General features: G+C 36.2%; 1 pseudogene; it reads left to right on the top strand.

Moving 5' to 3' along the window:
* Positions 1 to 18,621, top strand: part of LOC118021268 — a 47,668-nt pseudogene extending 29,047 nt beyond the window's left edge.
* The last annotated feature ends 414 nt before the right edge of the window (positions 18,622 to 19,035 follow it).

Raw genomic sequence — 19,035 nt, 5'->3', positions numbered from 1 at the left:
CATCTCATCAATCCCATTTTTGAAAATCTTTTTTATTTTTCATTTTTGGAGTCATATTCTATCCCTTCATAGTAGTTAACCTTATTTTTGGTATATATATATATATATAGTTCTCTCTTTAAAATTTTGAGATACAGTTTCTTCTAACAGACCAAAAAATAACCTAAATCTCTAGTGTATGGCTTTGTTCTAGTCTCCTGCCTGATCACATTCTCACTTTTTTTTTTTAAATCCTCTTCTTTCTTTTTTCAACCAACTTCTTGTCTTATCAATTCCTTTTATAAAATCTTTTATAATTTTCATCTTTAGTCATATTCCATCCCTTCATTGTATTTGCCCTTATTTTTGTACTATATAAGTTTTTCTTCAAAATTTTAGGAGGTACTTTCTTCTAACGGACCAAAATACACCCAAAATCTAGTGTGCGGCACTGATCTATACACCAGCCTGATCATATTTGATCATATTCTGTTTTTTGTTTGTTTGTTTGTTTTTATCTTTTTCTCTTTTTTTTCCTTTTTTCTTTCTTTCCCTTTCTTTTCCCCCGGGTTCAGGTCTCTTCTGATTTGTTCAGTGTATATTTTTCCAGGGTCATTGTTACCCTGTTAGCATTTTGCTCTCTCATTCATCTATTCTCCTCTGGACAAAATGACAAGACGGAAAAATCACCTCAAAAAAAAGAACAAGAGACAGTACTGACTGCCAGAGACCTAATCAATACAGACATTAGTAAGATGTCGGAACTAGAGTTCAGAGCGATGATTTTAAAGATACGAGCTGGGCTTGAAAAAAGCATGGAGGGTATTAGAGAAACCCTTTCTGGAGAAGTAAAAGAACTAAAATTTAACCAAGTTGAAATAAAAAGGCTATTAATGAGGTGCAATAAAAAACGGAGGCTCTAATTGCTAGGATAAATGAGGCAGAAGAGAGAATTAGTGATATAGAAGACAAAATGATGGAAAATAAAGAACCTGAGAAAAAGAGAGATAAACAACTACTAGATCACAAGGGCAGAATTCGAGAGATAAGTGATACCATAAGATGAAACAATATTAGAATAATTGGGATCCCAGAAGAAGAAGAAAGAGAGAGGGGGGCAGAAGGTACATTGGAGCAAATTACAGTGGAGAACTTCCCTAATTTGGGGAAGGAAACAGGCATCAAAATCCAGGAGGCACAGAGAACCCCCCTCAAAATCAATAAAAATAGGTCAACACCCCGACATCTAATAGTAAAATTTACAAGTCTCAGAGACAAAGAGAAAATCCTGAAAGCAGCTCAGGAGAAGAGATCTGTAACCTACAATGGTAGAAACATTAGATTGGCAATAGAACTATCCACAGATACCTGGCAGGCCAGAAAGGACTGGTAGGATATATTCAGAGCACTAAATGAGAAAAATATGCAGCCAAGAATACTATATCCAGCTAGGTGTCACTGAAAATAGAAGGAGAGATAAAAAGCTTCCAGGACAAACAAAAACTAAAGGAATTTGCAAACATGAAACCAGCCCTACAGGAAATATTGAAAGAGGTCCTCTAAGCAAAGAGAGACCCTAAAAGTAACAGAGACCAGAAAGGAACACAGACAATATACAGTAACAGTCACCTTACAGGCAATACAATGGCACTAAATTCATACCTTTCAATAGTTACCCTGAATGTAAATGGGCTAAATACCCCAATCAAAAGACATAGGGTATTAGATTGGATAAAAAAAACAAGACCCATCGATATGCTGTCTGCAAGAGACTCATTTTAGACCCAAAGACACCCCCAGATTGAAAGTGAGGGGCTGGAAAACCATTTACCATGCGAATGGACACCAAAAGAAAGCTGGGGTGGCAATCCTTATATCAGACAAATTAGATTTTAAAACAAAGACTGTAGTAAGAGACAAGGAAGGACACTATATCCTACTTAAAGGGACTATCCAACAAGAAGAACTAACAATTGTAAATATCTATGCCCCTAACATGGGAGCAGCCAATTATATAAGGCAATTAATAACAAAAGGAAAGAAACACATTGACAACAATACAATAATAGTGGGGGACTTTAACACCCCCCTCACTGAGATGGACAGATCATCTAAGCAAAAGATCAACAAGGAAATAAAGACTTTAAATGACACACTGGATCAAATGGACTTCACAGACATATTCAGAACATTCCATCCCAATGCAATGGAATACACATTCTCCTCTAGTGCCCATGGAACATTCTCCAGAATAGATCACATCCTAGGTCACAGATCAGGTCTCAACTGGTATCAAAAGACTGGGATCATTCCCTGCATATTTTCAGACCACAATGCTTTGGAACTAGAATTCAAGCACAAGAGGAAAGTTGGAAAGAACTCAAATACATGGAAGCTCAAGAGCATCCTACTGAAGAATGAATGGATCAACCAGGAAATTAAAGAAGAATTTAAAAAAATTCATGGAAACAAATGAAAATGAAAACACAATTGTTCAAAATCTTCGGGATGCAACAAAGGCAGTCCTAAGAGGAAACTATACAGCAATATAAAAAGAAGAAACGTCTCAAATACACAACCTAACCCTACACCTACAGGTGCTGGAGAAAGAACAGCAAATAAAGCCTAAACCCAGCAGGAGAAAAGAAATAATAAAGATCAGAGCAGAAATCAATGAAATAGAAACCAAAAGAACAGTACAACAGATCAACAAAACTAGGAGCTGGTTCTTTGAAAGAATTAACAAGATTGAGAAACCCCTGGCCAGACTTATCAAAAAGAAAAATGACCCAAATCAACAAAATCATGAATGAAAGAGGAGAGATCACAACCAACACCAAAGAAATACAAACAATTATAAGAACATATTATGAGGGTGCCTGGGTGGCTCAGTTGGTTAAGCGACTGCCTTCGGCTCAGGTCATGATCCTGGAGTCCCGGGATCGAGTTCCGCATCGGGCTCCCTGCTTGGCAGGGAGTCTGCTTCTCCCTCTGACCCTCCTCCTCTCATGCTCTCTGTCTCTCATTCTCTCTCTCTCTCAAATAAATAAATAAAATCTTAAAAAAAAAAAAGAACATATTATGAGCAACTCTATGCCAGCAAATGAGATAACCTGGAAGAAATGGATGGATTTCTAGAGATGTATAAACTACCAAAACTGAACCAGGAAGAAATAGAAAACCTGAACAGGCCCATAATCACTAAGGAAATTGAAGCAGTCATCAAAAATCTCCCAATAAACAAAAGCCCAGGGCCAGATGGCTTCCCAGGGAAATTCTACCAAACGTCTCAAGAAGAATTAATACCTATTCTTCTGAAACTGTTCCAAAAAATAGAAATGGAAGGAAAACTTCCAAACTCATTTTATGAGGCCACCATTACCTTGGTCCCAAAACCAGACAAAGACCCCATTAAAAAGGAGAATTACAGACCAATATTCTCTATGAACATGGGTGCAAAAATTCTCACCAAAATACTAGCCAATAGGCGCCAACAATACATTAAAAGGATTATTCACCATGACCACGTGGGATTTATCCCTGGGCTGCAAGGTTGGTTCAACATCCACAAATCAATCAATGTGATACAATACATTAATAAAAGAAAGAACAAGAACCATATGATCCTCTCAATAGATGCAGAAAAGCATTGGACAAAGTACAGCATCCTTTCTTGATCAAAACTCTTCAGAGTATAGGCATAGAGGGTACATACCTCAATATCATAAAAGCCACCTATGAAAAACACACAGCAAATATCATTCTCAATGGGGAAAAACTGAAAGCTTTCCCCCTAAGGTCAGGAACGCGGCAGGGATGTCCACTATCACCACTGCTATTCAACATAGTATTAGAAGTCCTGGCCACAGCAATCAGACAACAAAAAGAAATCAAAGGCATCCAAATTGTCAAAGAAGAAGTCAAACTCTCACTGTTTGCAGATGATATGATACTTTATGTGGAGAACCCCAAAGACTCCACCCCAAAACTGCTAGAACTCATACAGGTATTCAGTAAAGTGACAGGATATAAAATCAATGCACAGAAATCAGTGGCATTCCTATACACAAACAACAAGACAGAAAAAAGAAATTAAGGAGTTGATCCCATTTACAATTGCACCCCAAATCATGATTCCTAGGAATAAATCTAACCAAAGAGGCAAAGGATCCGTACTCAGAAAACTATAAAATACTCATGAAAGAAATTGAGGAAGACACAAAGAAATGGAAAAACGTTCCATGCTCATGGATTGGAGGAACAAATATTGTGAAGATGTCAATGCTACCTAGAGCAATCTACACACTTAATGCAATCCCTATCAAAATACCATTCACTTTTTTCAAAGAAATGAACAAATAATCCTAAAATTTGTATGGAACCTGAAAAGACCCCAAATAGCCAGAGGAATGTTGAAAAAGAAAAGCAAAGCTGGTGGCATCACAATTCGGGACTTCAAGCTCTACTACAAAGATGTCATCATCAAGACAGTATGGTACTGGCACAAAAACAGACACATAGATCAGTGGAACAGAATAGAGAGCCCAGAAATGGACCTTCAGCTCTATGATCAACTCATCTTTGACAAATCAGGAAAGAATGTCCAATGGAAAAAAGACAGTCTCTTCAACAAATGGTGTTGGGAAAATTGGATAGCCACGTGCAGAAGAGTTAAACTGGACCGTTTCCTTACACCACACACAAAAATAGACTCCAAATTGTTGAAAGACCTCAATGTGAGACAGGAGTCCATCAACATCCTAAAGGAGAACACAGGCAGCAACCTCTTTGACCTCAGCCGAAGCAACTTCTTCCTAGAAACATCGCCAAAGGCAAGGGAAGCAAGGGCAAAAATGAACTATTGGGACTTCATCAAGATAAGAAGCTTTTGCACTGCAGAAGGAACAGTCAACAAAACCAAAGACAACCGACAGAATGGGAGAAGATATTTGCAAATGACGTATCAGATAAAGGGCTAGTATCCAAAATCTATCAAGAACTCATCAAACTCAACACCCAAAGAACAAAGAATCCAATCAAGAAATGGGCAGAAGACATGAACAGACATTTTTCCAAAGAAGACATTCAAATGGCCAACAGACACATGAAAAAGTGCTGAACATTGCTCAGCATCAGGGAAATCCAAATCAAAACCTCAATGAGATATCACCTCACACCAGTCAGAATGGCTAAAATTAACAAGTCAGGAAACGACAGATGTTGGCGGGGATGCAGAGAAAGGGGAACCCTCCTACACTGTTGGTGGGAATGCAAGCTGGTGCAGTCACTCTGGAAAACAGTATGGAGGTTCCTCAAAAAGTTGAAAATAGAGCTACCATATGACCCAGCAATTGCACCACTGGGTATTTACCCGAAAGATACAAATGTAGGGATCTGAAGGGGTATGTTCACCCAACTTCTGAATATTAGTGTAACCAAGGTTAGCCCTCTAATCCTGCCCTTTTCTACCTACCCACACTTTTTATGCTATGGCTTAACTACCATGAGTGAGATCCAAGGAGAAATGGCAAATGCTTCTTCCCAAAGAGCACAGATCAGAAGCAAACAAGGTCCAAGCTTCTTGGTGCCAAAAGTAGTTTTAGCTCATCCCTTTCATTAATTCACAAGGTGTCTTTAAACATTTTTAAAACTCCTTGCTTAGTCACAACATGCACATTTTGTGCCCCTTTGTTTTGTGTACAACTTTCCAGATTTAATTCTACACCTGCCTCACAATACCCTTCCATGTTTAGTAAATTATTCAGGATTAACTTTTTTTTTTTTTTGATGTAAGTTTGCTTGTGTCACTTTGTTCTTCTGGTAATTGTTTTACTTAATTTACACAATGATATAAATCACTTCTCATTCTTGGTTCAAAAGAATGGGCATATCTCTACTAGTCACCTCTGGCTTTCCACATTATTCCTTAAAAACCTATGAAATTAAGCTGATCAAATTTCAAAGTATTTAAATTTTTGATATAATCAAAATCTAGATTATTTGTCTTTTGTAAATGTTTTTCTTCTTCTTTGTGATCAAGGATATGGACCTAAGAAGTCATGGATATTTTCTCAACAGATTACCTAGGAATACATATAAATTATGTACATACATGAATTTAATATGAAGTCAGAGGAGAAACACAGTGTTCTAAGATGTTAGAAAAGATCAACTCTTTTTGCAGAGTATCAGGAACATCACCAAAAAGATGGCATTAAAAAAAACTTGATGAAAGCTACCTACCACCCAAAATGTAGTCATTTGGGAGAGTCTCGCAGCAATCGTGTAGTTATTTTAGTATCTCTTCCCACAGAATTTCTCAATTTCATTTTCAGGCTTAAAATATCTATCTTTCCTTTAGTATTATAAATTTCAACAAAAAGTTATGATTCAAATTCCATGATATTATTGCTCTAGAATGATGAACAAAATTTCAAGAATATTTGAAAAACTGAATGTCATTTACTTAAGAGTACGTACACCATAAAAAAAAAATGTACACCAACATATATGATTCATTTCTACCAGTTGTAATTATTATCACTTTCCAAACTCAAATTTTTCTACTTTTAGCATGAACATTCACTTCAAATTAGTTCCTGGTCCTTTTGTTGTGACCCTAAAAATCTTTAATATCTTCGTTACTATCCTGTGTGACGCCATGTTCCATGCTTAACTTGGACATTTTCTGCTCCAGAATTAGAGTCAGCCATTTCTCTAAGAGATACTCATTTCACATAGTAGGAAAAATAATGAAGACCCCAATCTGGGAAATAAAAACTCTTAATACTCATTAATACTCCGTTGGCCCTTCTTCTTAGGCCTTTACTATGAATTAAGTAAAGAAGCTAAGTTGATGATAGATGCTTTTTTTTTTTTTAAGATTTTTATTTTTTTATTTGACTTAGAGAGAGAACAAGCAGGGGGGAGTGGCAGGCAAAGGGAGAGGGAGAATCAGGCTCCCCACTGAGTAGGGACCTGACGTAGGGCTCCATGCCAGAACTCCCGATCATGAGCTGAGCTGAAGGCAGATGCTTAACAAAATGAGCCATCCAGGTGCCCTAGACAGACACTTTAAAGAGATCTAAGGCTTCATGAAGTCTTACTGATACCACCTCCATTCAAATTTAGGACTACCAGACTTTTTATAGGTCTTCTACATTACATTCCTATCTCCCTTCTTTTGTAACTAGAATCCAAGTTCTCCAGGGCACACAAGATAATAGAGTTTGTATATTCCATTAGCATTATTTTAAATTTATCCCACATTATACACACAACATTCCCAGGAAAATGACATTAATTCTTCCATCACATAAGTAATCTCTGAGAACAGTTTAACTTTTTGCATGTGTTGTCCCAATTTCTCACAGTTTCAATAGTTGTATTATATCTACAATGTCTGGTCATGCAATCATTGTTTGCCGTTCTCTTTCATGTTTAAGCCTTGCTCAGTTTTAATTCTGTGAGTAGCTACATGCTTAACTTTCACCAACCTCCCTGTGTCAATGCCTTTAGAGCCATTTGGTTATCTGAAGACTGTTCTCTAGATTTCTCGGGAAGGCTCCAGAAAAAAATAATCCCTGAGTTCTTTCATGTTGATACAAATTTGTTCATGCCTTTATACTAGAAAGTCAGTTTTGGTGGATTTTATGTTGACTCAAATTATTTTTATTTTCTTGAATGTATTAATATATTACTCCATTATTTTTGTACAGAAAAAAAACCTTACTGTTGAAAATCTAATGATAATTTAAGTTTTTGTCTTGATGCCCAATTGAGCTTTTGCTTTTAAAAATCTTTTCAAGTGTAATGATTTTAATAAAATATGTCTTGGGGTTAGTCACTCTGGATCTTCTTTAGTACGAATTTACACTATTTTAACTTCAGGAAAATTTTCTTAAGTTATAGTTTGTTTTGTGTATGTTATTTTTCCATGCTTTGGGTTTCTTCTTTCCATGCTTTGGGTTTCTTCTTTAGAAAGTCATACCATGTGTATTTTGATCTTCTTTGCCTGGCTTTAGTAACCATCACTTTTCATTGAAACTTTATCTTTTTGTTTTTTAAAATAGTCAAATTTTAAAGTTCAAATTTTAAAAAAAGCATTTTCTACATTATTTACTTGTTTTTTAAATTATGTTGTCATTAATTTTTTCTTTTAATTCTTTCCTGAGTAATATCACCTTGATTATGTTTAGTCTAATTCTCATTTGTTATTTTATGTCTACTATCATTTTCAATTGGCTTATAATTTATCCTAAAATTTTTATTTTCCATAGAGATGTTATTCTCTACCATATTATCTTTTGTTCTTATAATACATATGTATGGAATTTGACCTTGATAATTATCTGTTGCTTATTTTTGTGCAAAATAGTTTTCTGAACTTTTAAAAGGAGACATGGTTCTGAAACTTTTTGAATTTAGTGCTCCATTTTGTTATTTTTTTGAGTGAGAAAAAAAAAATACTCGCATGTTTTCTGAGATTTCCTGGGTCTCTTAAACTTTACCTACTTTTATCTGGACGTTTTCTTCTTTCCTCTCTGTTCTTATCTTGCTTAATTTTTATTACACTCTCAGCAGTTTCTCTTCAGGGTAGTTAGCTTGCGGAGCTTTTAAAGACTTTAGTGCTTATGGTAGATCTCATGTACTCATCCACAATTTCACCTGGCAGACCTCCTCCCCATGGCAGCTAATGTTCTCAGGTTGACTCACAGCAATTTCTACTGCTCTTGGAGGTGTCAGGCTGGCCCACAGATTTCTTCTACTGCTCTTGGGTGTGTCAGATGCCTTGCAGATTCCCTTTGCTTTTAGCCTCACATATGTGGATGCCATGCAGGTTTGGTGGGTTTTTTTGGTTGCTTTTTTTCTTTTTTAATTCAACCTACTTGTATTTTGGGATTCACGGGGGTAACTTGCCACCTAGTTATGTTGTAAATACTTTCCATGAGTTTTTGTTTTTGCTAGATAATTTTACTTTTTTTTTTTTCCAAATATGAGAATTGAAAAAGATTAAAGCATTGTCACTACTACCATTTGTCAAGAATACTCCATGGTTAACATTTCCTCAAACATTTAATGTATTCCTTATTGGGAATCTTTCTCTGGCTATCCAGTCAGCTATAGTGCTAAATATGAAACTTCTTTCTAGAGATTCAAACTTCCTGAGATTATCTAAATTTTTTCTAGTATTTTTTCTATTGTCTAATTTTTTATTGGATAATTGTTTTTCTCTGCTCGTTTTATACTTGTTTTGCTACCTGATTTTTTTCCTTTTTACATACTAATTTGAAATTATCATTCTCATTTTCTTTTTTAGAAGTCACTTTAAACATCTACTGATTTTGTTTGCTCTGTAAGGTCTCTCTAATTGCATGGTTGAGATGGTGGGAAAATGAGGAAAAGCCCCAAAGTCCTAGAAAGTTAAGAAAATACAAACCCACTTCCACCACACTGCCACACACATAAAATATATATAATTTTTATAATAATATATAATTGTAATAATATATAATTTTTCCAACTTAGGCTTGTGAGTTTATTTTTTGGTTTTTAAAATTATAACCAAATCAATAGGCATTGTGTAAGTTAGGTTAAATAACCTGTTAAATAAATAATACCCAAAGTAATAATCCTAAGACATGACAGACCACCCATGAAAATCAAAATGGATACTCCAGGTTGGCTGACACTTCCTCTCTAATCTCAAAAGGTTTTCAAGAATGTCCTGGTTATCACTTTCAAGTAGGCAGAGGAGAGAAGAAGTGGTGGAGAAAAAGCCCAACTTCTTCCAAAACACCTTGGGTCACATTTTATTTTTGAGAACCAGTACTATGCCTGGAGATGGATATGATGGAAAATGTAGTCCCCATCTATTCAGCTCCTTTCTAATATTCTACACTATAGCACAGTACAGTCTTGAATCTCTGTCAAGTGTTTTGGATGACTATCCAAACATTCATGGGCAGTCACATAAATGTGATTAAAGTGATCATCACTAGGGATGAAAAAAACACAACTAAGCCAAGATAGTGTTTGTTTATTCTCACTCTCATTAGCAGCTCAAGGTCTCTGGCTTCACAAGATATATGTCCTTCATTCAATGAAAGAAATTTGTTTTGTCAAAAGAACTAAAGAACTCTAGCCTAGTTGGACTGTCATTGATCTGACATCAGCAGAGTGCCTGGCTTGACCATTTCCTGACTTTGTTTCCCTGGACAAATTATTTGATCTTTCTTTGCTGCATTCTCTTGAGCTGTGAAATAGACCTATAAATAGGACTTAACTCACAGAGTATTAGTGAAGAATAGATAAATTATTATTTATAAAGCACATAGAATAGAGACTGGTGCAAAAACAAACAAACAAACAAACCAAAAAAAACAAACTAACAAACAAACAAAAAAACTCCCAACTACCACTAGTTGTTTTTGTTTTATGATTATTATTGTTGGACGTTCTCTAATTACCTACAAAAATTTGTGTTGGGAATTAAATGAAATAGCATTTACAAAATATTTTGAAAATAATAGATTCCCTGCAAATGGAAGGTATTCTTACCACAAGTCAATGCTGTTTAGCTGTGACAAATACCCTGAATTTCCCATTCAGTTATTCTTTTCACTCACCCTGATTCTTTAAATTGGTGGCAAGTGGGTGCTCCTGTCTTAATAAATTAATCTTGGACAAGGCTCCATTCCCTATAGGCGTGCACTAGTGTGAGCGTGTTTCTTCTTAGAGATCTCACTAAACACATGGATCTTGTTAAGTCCCAGGGTGAAACAGTAACAGAAAGCACTAATATAAAACCTGCATATTTCCTCTGTGAACAATCTATTTCAAGAATGATATCAGCCATTCTTTGAAATAGTCCATGTGGTGCATAATAACCCTGCTGTATCTCAGAATAGGATTTCTTTAGTCATTTACATGATAGTTTAGAAGGACATATATCTTGTGAAGCCAGAGTACAATTTTAAGTCTTCAAAGATAACCACTACTTTAGAGGGAGGCATAACAAAGAATTTAACCAAAATGATGACACAACCCTGCAAGAATAGATCCATACAAAGTTTGTCATAATTTACACCCAATCTCTACAAACTGCTTAAAAAAAAAAAAATCAAAGAAGATACAATAAAATAGCTGCCAAATGGAATAGTCTGTGTGCTTTAGCCTAGTGGTATGGTAAGTGGTTTACAGATTGATTATCTATGAAAAACAAAGATTCTTTTTATATTCTCCAAGGAAATGTAGGCAGTTAGATGTTCTATTATTATCTCCTATTATATTATTAAAGTCAGGAATTGGAGATGTGGGATGCTTGAATTTCCATATTTTGTAAGAAGTCATGTAAACTTCTAAAATATAGTTCTCCGTAAAAGATATTATCTTTGGAATGCCATTAATATTGTGTGCTTATTTTCCCAGTGCCTTCTAAATAGAAGTGTTCCCTATAGACTTGGCTCTGTTTAAGTGTATGTTCTCCCAATTGCCTATTTCTTATCAAAGAGTTTAGAACTTAGTCGACAGCACACTTCTGGATCAGACTAACTCTTTTTTTTCACTATACTGAGAAACAATCTGTGGTTCAGAGGAGTTAATTACCAAGAGTGCAAAATAATGCCTTAACATATGCTCAAAAGCGATCCTACCAAATACGTGATTGATTTAGTGTCACCTACTCAATGGAAAAACTGGCATAAAATACATTTTTGCTCTTGATCCCTACTTTCTTGATTAAAAACTTAATGCTCAGGCTCCAGCCTTTTGTCATGATGTAATATGTTTTAAATAGAGGTGTAAAGCCAATCTAAGTGAACAATGATTTGCGTATCTTGGTTTGGGCTGTCAGAATGAACTGTGGGAACATAATTTCAGTGCTATGATTTTTCTGTATTTTATGTTTTCCCCCTATGGTAAACAATGACATTTATGTTTGCTATTTCCTTTGAACTTTGAAAGAACTTTGGGAGACACAGACAGGGCAGCTATTATTATGAGAAAAGTGAGAACCTAGGGTGTTACAAAACCTGTTAGGAATTTTGGGGAGGCATTTTCATATAGCCATGAATAGTTTATTTTTCTCTTTTACTCATTGGAAAGTCAGAACAATATTATATGTATAAATGTAAATATATTACACTTTTGTGTATGTATATAAGTTGAGGACAGTGAAGATGTGTGACTCTCTTATCATAATCTCTACTGCTAAAATTCTGTATGTCTAGATGTGTGTATAGGCCTCTTCCAGGAGCTTATTTGTGGACAGTCTACAAAGCCTACTGGGATATATCATAATTCAAGAAAACAGAAACACTATTGAAAATGAAAGTATTAAAAGAAAGACTGATAAAATCATGAAGACAAAATATATTTTTCCAGCTAATCTTTAGTGAATTGTGTCTCAGTGCTCTGAAGAAAATTAACTAAAAATCAAAACAAAACAAAAAAGACACACAAAAAAAACTTTTACTATTTTTCCTCCCAACACACAAAAGTCCAGAACCAGATGGCTTCACTGGTCAAATGTACCAAACATTTTAAGAAGAATTAATACCACTCCTTCTCAAACTCTACTGAAAAACAGAAGAGGAGGAAACACTTTTTAACTTATTTTACAAGGTCAGCTTTACCCTGAGATGAAAACCAGACAAGGATGCCACAAGAAAACAAAATTATGGGCCAATGTTCCCAATGAATAGATGCAAAATCTTCAACAAAATATGAGTAAATCCATTTCAACAGTACACTAAAAGATCAAGTGGGATTTATTCCAGGCATGCAAGGAAGGTTCAACATTTCCAAATCAATCCATGTGATATATCACACTAACAAAATGAAGGATCAAAACCAACAAAATGAAACAAAATGAACAACAATGAAATAAAAAAATCATATGACCATCTCAATAGAAGCAGTAAAATCATTTAACAAAATTCGACGTCCATTTATGATAAAAACGCTCAAAAAGTAGGTATAGAGGGAACTACTTAACATAATAAAGAGCATATTGGTCTTATACCTAATGTCATACTCTATGGTGAAAACCTTCAAGGTTTTCTTCTAAGATTAGAAACAAGACAAGGGGGTGCCTGGGTGGTTCAGTTGGTTGAGGACTGCCTTCAGCTCAGGTCATGATCCCGGGGTCCTGGGATCAAGTCCCACATCAGGCCTTCCCTTGCTCTGCGGGGAGCCTGCTTCTCCCTCTGCCTCTGCCTGCCACTCTCTCTGCTTGTGCTGTCTCTCTGTCAAATAAATAAATAAAATCTTAAAAAAAAAAAAAAGTAAGACAAGGATGTCCACTCTCACCACTTCTATTTAACATAGTAGTGGAAGTCTCAGCTAGAGCAATTAGGCCAGAAAAAGAAATAAATCCAAATCAGAAAGGAAGAAATAAAACTTTCTCTATTTGTAGGTGACATGATATTATATGGAGAAAACTCTATGAAGATTCCACCAAAAAACTGTTAGAATAAATGAATTTAATGAAGTTGCAGGACACAAAAATCAATATATAAAAATCAGTTGCATTTTTATAGACCAATGATGAACTATAAGAAAGCAAAATTGAGGGAAAAAATCTCATTTACAATTACAAGAGAAAGAATCAAGTACCTAGGATTCAATTAGCTAAGGAGTTAAAAGGCCCACATACAGAAAACTATAAGACACTGATTGAAGAAACTGAAGGTGACACAAATAAATGGAAAGGTATTCTGAGCTCATGGATTAGAATTATTATTGTTAAAATGATCATACTACCTAAAACAACTTATAGATTCAATGTAATCCCTATCATAATTCCAATGGTATTTTTCATAGAAATAGAACAAAGAACACTAAAATTTGTAATGAACCAAAGAAGACTCCTCACCCCCCAAGTAGCCAAAGTAATCTTGGGAATATTGAAGATGATTTTTTTGGATTTGACAGCAAAAAGCAAAGATACCAAAATCAAAAATTTAAAAAGTGGGACATCAAACTAAAAACCTTCTGCACAGCAAAGAAAACCATCAATAAAATAAAAGGTCAACTTACCGAATGGGAGAAAATATTTGCAGATTATATACCCAGTAAGGAATATCCAAATACATAAAGAACTCACAGAATAAAAACGAAACAATCTAATAAAAAAGAACATCTGAATAGACATTTTTCCCAAAGAAGACATACAGATGGTCAAAGGGTACATGAAGAGATGCTCAACCTCACTAATCATCAGGGGGAAAAAAAAAAAATCAAAACCACAATGAGGTATCACCTCACACGTGTTGGAATGGCTATTATCAAAAAGACAAGAAAGATCAACTTGTTGGTGAGGATGTGGAGAAAAATGAGTCTTTTTGCACTGTTGGTGGGAATGTAAATTGGTGCAGCCACAAGGGAAAACAGAAATGAGGTTCTTCAAAAACCTCAAAATTGAACTGCCATATGATCCAACAATTCTACTTCTGGATATTTATCCAAAGGAAATAAAAACACTAAGGTGAAATGATTTCTGCATCTCCATGTTCATTGCAGAATTATTTACAATGGCCAAGACAGGAAAACAACCTGTGTCCATTGAATGGTTGAATGGATTAAGAAAATGTAACACACACACACACACACACACACACACACACACACACACACGGATATTATTTAGCCATAAAGAAAATGTAGGAAATCCTATCATTTACAACAATATGGATGGGGCATTATGCTAAGTGAAGTAAGTCAGAGAAAGACAAATGCCTTATGATTTCACGCATATGTGAAATCTAAAAATCGAAGTAACAACAACAATGAAAATGCTATCAAGACTGGCTGGAAGCACCCAGGGATTACCATTAAGTAGTTGGTCTATTATGGTAGTGTAACAGCAAACTAGAGGTGTCTTGACAGACGGGCACTATTCTGGGCTTTGGGATCAGGGAAAACCTTGCTGACCAGTAAATGCCTCCAAGGTCAGAAGATTTGGGAAAACTTGTCCAAGAAAACACTTCTAAGTGAGAATAATTTTGAAGACAATTTCAGGTCTTACTGAAGATAGAGAGTAGAATCAAAAAACTCATGAATATGTAACTCAGGGTATGAATTTAGACCTGTTATTTCTTGGTACAATTGCCTACAGATAGTTGAGATCAGATAAGAATGGTTATAAAAATAAATGCTTTATTATACTTCCATTTAATCCTATAGATAAATACAATATACAGGAAAATGGTCTTAATAAAATTGAATAGAAAAAGAAAATGAACAGAGAACATCAGTGACATCATTGACATGGCAGTTGTAAATGATAAAGCATGGAATTGAAACCAAATAGATTCAGAAATCGTATTGTTTGTTTTCTAGTTCTTAATTCACTACTTTTTCTTTTTTTGCCAGCTCTATGGCATCAGATATCATGTGCTTAGCTTTGACAATTCCACATTTTTTAAAAGAAAACACTGTAATTTTTATACAACTCAGTTACAAAAACAGCATAGTAACTAAGCACATTTAGTGTAGAAGGATTCAATTTTTAAAATTCAAAGAATCATTTTATTTTTCATTATAAAAATATATGCTTATATAAAAATACCAAAACACATAAGATTTTAAGATGAAAAATAAGAGATTCCAAACACCACCAGCCTCCAAAAATATCCTCGTTACTGGTTCCTTGTATATGTGTCCAGAAATGTTTTGTGAACAATTGTATTTTTGATACACAGTCAATCAAATAAACATAGTTCTGCAATTTTTTTCCTGTAATGACTTAAACTGTCTTGGGTCTATTTCCCGGTATAAAAATAAATATATGAATGTATTATGCCATTAAGTACATATGTTTCTACTGCAAAAATGCTGCCTTCGAAATTGTTTTTTATAACTTCCCATGGAAGTATAATCATAGAATAAACTACTGAAGATGGAACTGTTGGGTTAAAAGGTATGTGAGTTTTCAATTTTGATAGTTATTGACAAAGGGCACTCTAAGTATGTTTAAATTTCTGTCCATAGTATAGAAAACCATTTCTTAGTAGTTTCAGCCTTCACACACATGCAGGGGCCTGCACGCCTGTGCATGCATGTGCACGCACGTGCACACACACACACACACACAATTTCCTTTAATCAGTATGAAGGTCTTTCACTGTATGTCAAGTGGTCCAGATGTTCATGTAGTTTTGGCTGTTTGTTTTTTTCTCCCTGTGAAGTACATATTGTAATCCTTGAACATATATGCCCCATTCTATTTAGTTGAAATGGAGATCTTTGTTTTTCAAATTGATTAGTGAGCTTTTATAATGTAGGAGTCTTTTCTGTACATCATTTTTTGCAAATACATTTCCTGATTTTCTTTAAACATTGTGAGAATGAAAAGTATTACAGATTTGTAAGATTTATTCACCTATTTAAAAATTATATAAAGTCTACTTTTTTTCTAAATTTTATTTTGTTATGTTAGTCACCATACAATACATCCTTAGTTTTTGATGTAGTGATCCATACTTCATTGTAAAGTCTACCATAAAATCCCTCTAGTATTTTATGATGATCTTTAAATCTTTGATTAATCAGAAATACAGTAAGGTATACAACTTATTTTCCCCTAATGTACTCTCAATGTAGAAGCATACTTCATTAAATAATTTATTTTATCCCCAGTGATTATCCCCTATATTTGCAACTTTCTGTCAACATTTCTTCATTACTAAAGATTATCAAGTGAATTTTTAAATTTATGAAGGAAATTAATTGCATATTTTATCAGATTTTAGTGATAATCCTTTTATCATTATCAAGTTGTTTCTTCTCTTGAAAAAATCACTTATTGAAAAACATAGAGCTAATTGAGGAGAAGATAGAAGAGTAAATTTATGACTTCAGGCATAAGTAATGATTTCCTAAATAAGACAGAAAGATTACCCATAAGGAAAATAAATGAGAGTTACACTAAAAATTGAGTATTTCTTTTCACTAAAATACAGCAATAAGAAAATAAAAAAGCAAGACATGAAGTGGAGAAAAATATTTGCAGTACATATTACCAAAGAAAACTCATATAAACTTCTATAAATCTAAAAAAAAAAGGGTCCAAAGAAAAATCACCTTGAAAAACCACTTCAATAAAGATCATAACCAAATGGTTAATAAATGTAAGGAAGGATGTTTACCCACATCACTTACTTTAAATGCAGAGTTACACTCGCAGCTAGAGAGGTGGACTGGCCTACCCACCCAGCCAAGGGGCAGCCCATTTGGCTCTCAGCAGGCATGCTGGGTGTGGGGTTTTGGCAATTGCTACCACTATCTGCTGTGTAGAGGCCATAGGGGGCCTCCAGCTGCCTTCTCCTTGCCTTCAGCCATGGCTGCAGCCTCCTCAGTCCAGAGATCTCTGTCTGGGCAGGCCATGCTCTGTGCCTGCCAGCAGCATCAAGCTTGACACACACTTGTAGGTTCATTACCAGGACATGCAGAGACTGATGCATAACCTTTTGCACCCCCTGCCCCCTCCTAACCCCCCAGGTCTTCAGTCTCCTGAAACCAGCAGCCCTCTACACCAATAACAAGATGAGCCTGAGTGATGCTGAGATCTATAGCTTCGACTCTGACTACATGCTGGCATAGTACATAGATGCTCTACAATGGGGGATGTTCAGTGCCACACCGTGACATCCTGCCTGAGCACAAATACCCAGGGGGGATTCAAAGGGATGACTACTACTCCAACTTTGCTATCTGCGTACTCCAAGACATTCATAGGGGCCTCCAGATAAAGACAGAGACCTTCCATTATGTGCAACTGGGGACTACCTACAGAGGCCTCTAATTGTGCAGGACCAGGAAGTGACTGATCTATATGGGAGCACCGAGCATACTCCACTGCAGCAGATCGGTGGCTTCTAGAGCAAAAGTCCCTCCATCCAGCAGTTCACTGACATCTTCCTGTTGCCAGAGATGGCATTGCCCACCAGGCCACTACCTGGCCCATGACATGGAGTTTGTCCAAGTGAGCCTCTACAAGGATGTGATACATGTTGGTTGAGATGTGCCATAAAGGGTCTCATATACCAGTGGATCCAGTGAGACATGGAGAAGTTCCTCCTGAGAGAGGAGGAAATCTTTGCCACCCTGAGCAGCCTGGTGGCCCATGGGAAACAGGTGGCCTTCCTTACCAACAGTCCCTTCAGCTTCGTGGACAAGGTGATGTGACACATGGTAGGTCTCAAATGGTGTCAACTCTTCAAGGAGGTCATTGCCCGGGTGAAAAAGCACAAAGTTTTCACTGACAGGTATAAGCTTTCAGAAAATTCAATGAGAAATTCTCCCACCAGTGAAAAAAAGGCCAAGATCTATTGGGGGGTGGGAACTGTTGGGCTCCCTATACCTGGTTTATGGCAACCCCTGTGTGTTCTCCTTCAGAGACCACCTCTACAGGGAGCTGGCCGATCGGCTGCTGTTGAACAGCTCGTGCCCAGGCCATTGTCATCTCCAGCCTGGAGTGGGAGATCCACATCATTGATGCAGAACGGAGCCTATATTCATGGACTCAGCAGCAGTGCTCACTGGACTGCTAGAGCACAGACAGACCTTCCAGGACACAGAGTCATGGCAGGTGCAAGGTGTCTGGATGAAGGAGCAGGAGGAGCTGAGAGGCATCACTAACGTTTTGCTTAACATTCAGGTGGGAGTGTCTTCCATAACCCCACCTACTTCTTGTGGTGCCTCCTGCACCTCTGACCTCAGCATGCCTCACTTAGCTACCTGCTTAACTGCATGGATTTCATCTCCTTCCCGTACTACACACCCCTGCTGCACAAGTGCCCAGCTCTGTACCCACTTCATACATTCTTCCTTGGCGACATGGCCCATGTCTGCTAAGGGTGACATTTTCAGGAACTGGCCCCAGCCCTCCTGGCCTCCCCACTCTGGGCATCTGTTCAGTGGTCTCCCTCCCAGAAAAAAATTAAAAAATTTACAATAAAAATAAAGAAGCACCTTTCACTGCACAGCATCAAAATGGCTAAAACAAAGAAGATACCAAGTGCTGACAGCATATGGGGAAACTGGAACTCTCCC

Source organism: Mirounga leonina, unplaced genomic scaffold (assembly GCF_011800145.1).
Source record: "Mirounga leonina isolate KUSES-001 unplaced genomic scaffold, KU_Mleo_1.0 Mir_174, whole genome shotgun sequence".
Taxonomy (NCBI): Eukaryota; Metazoa; Chordata; class Mammalia; order Carnivora; family Phocidae; genus Mirounga; species Mirounga leonina.
The sequence above is the reverse complement of the archived record's forward strand: the minus strand, read 5'-3'. Positions and strand labels throughout refer to the sequence as shown.